Source organism: Corapipo altera, unplaced genomic scaffold (genome assembly GCF_003945725.1).
Source record: "Corapipo altera isolate COAL_440 unplaced genomic scaffold, ASM394572v1 0, whole genome shotgun sequence".
NCBI lineage: Eukaryota > Metazoa > Chordata > Aves > Passeriformes > Pipridae > Corapipo > Corapipo altera.
Genome location: NW_020884872.1, coordinates 49,088,667 through 49,090,457, shown reverse-complemented (window position 1 = coordinate 49,090,457; position 1,791 = coordinate 49,088,667).

Here is a 1,791-nt window from a genome sequence, read left to right as displayed (position 1 = left end):
TCTTTCTTTTTCTTTCTTTCTTTTTCTTTCTTTCTTTCTCTCTCTCTTTCTTTCTTTCTCTTTCTTTCTCTTTCTTTCTCTCTTTCTTTCTTTTTCCTTTCTTTTTTTTTTTCGTTTTTCTTTCTTCCTTTCTCTCTTCCTTTCTCTCTCCCTTTCTCCCTCCCTTCCTTCCTTCATATCTTTCTGTGCATTTTTCTCTCTCCTCTCCCTCCCGTTTCTGTAGTTTATTCTTTGAATACTCTTGCATTTGAACCAGTTAAGGGCTCACACCAGGGTTAATAGTGCACTGTATTATGAGTGATTCGAAGGTTATGTTCCGTTTTAGAGTAGACTAAATTTTTTCTTGGAGTTGTTTATGGAGTTGGAGGCAAAACTGTGGAAACAGTGAATCTGCTACTGTGCCTGCGAGATTAATGTGGATTCTTAGCGAACGGCCCAAGGTGAATCCTGTCCCCTGGGGCACGCTGGAGCCGTCCCTCGGTGACTGACCAGATGCTATGTTGTTTGTTCCGGCAGGGCTGCGGGCAGGCAAGCCACTGGGAGAAGCAGCAGGATATTTGGATCAGGGATGTGACAGCCTGGGAGTGCAACGGAATTGTTCTGTTTCTCCTGAACGCTTCTTATTTATGCGCATAAACACAGCCGAAATGGCACGCAGGCAAACGCGCGCACAGGCACACACACACACTCGAATGCACACACACACAGAGCACACACCACAACCCCAGGTGAAGTCCACATCTGTCTTCATAAGCCCTTTCCTAGCTCCCCAGCCAGTCCAGGAGGAAGGAGGGGACGACTGCCAATTACTTGTGCGAGGGGGAGCCAGGTCTCCATCCATTACTGCGTCCCCTGGGGTATCGGAATGCAACTTCATCTCTGAAGAGGGTGTAACTTGAAACTGGGTTTGGACTCCCCTTATTTATCGACATCATTGTATCAGAATCGACAAACCATACTTCATATGTATTTATTTCATTTTTTTTCTTTTTTTAAAGCTATATGACTTATTCTAGCTACTTCTAAGCTATCATGGCTTGTAAAGGAAAAGCCACCTGGGGAAGGGATGGGGAGCAGTAGGAAAGCGGGGGACATCACCGTTTTTCTCCAAAGTTGCTGAAAAGCGCCCAGAGGCAGGAGCAAGGCCCGAGCCCAGCAGCCTGTCGTTCCCACCCAGCGGCGAGATCAAGCCCGCGGCACGCGCCAGGGGGCTCCTGGGCAGACCCCGACGGGGAAGGGACACGGATAGTGGTGATCACGTCCTCGTCCCATGGAGGAAGGCGTGGGATGCTGTTCCGCCTGGGATGCCTGGGTGTTTGTCAGTGCGCCTCTGCGCGTACCCTGCTCTCCAGGATGCTGTCAGGCCAAGTACACCAGGTTTCCCTAAGGAAAACATTGAGAGGAGAGAAAATTGTGCAAGTGGTGGCAAAGGCTGCCGAGAGGAGGATTTCCAGGCTGAGCGGTGACCTTCTTTCATGCCCACATACACCGGGGACCTGCTCTGCGCTGCGGCCGTGTCTTTAACCTCTGGGCTGGCAGGGGTTGGGCCGAGGCAGCGAGGGCAGGCCGGGAGGGCAGGCAGCCACCGGCGGGATGGGGATGGGAGGCTCAGGCAGGCGCTGCTGGACGAGACTTTGTCCTTGGCTGGAGGAACTTCAACCCCGCCAGTACTTTTAAAACGACCCCTTCTGTTCACAGGTTTATTTTTTTCGGCCAGAAAGGCAGGGAATTCAGCCCTACTCACACCTCCGCCCTAGCGCCAGCCGGAAGCTAAGGAGGTGAGGACCTTTA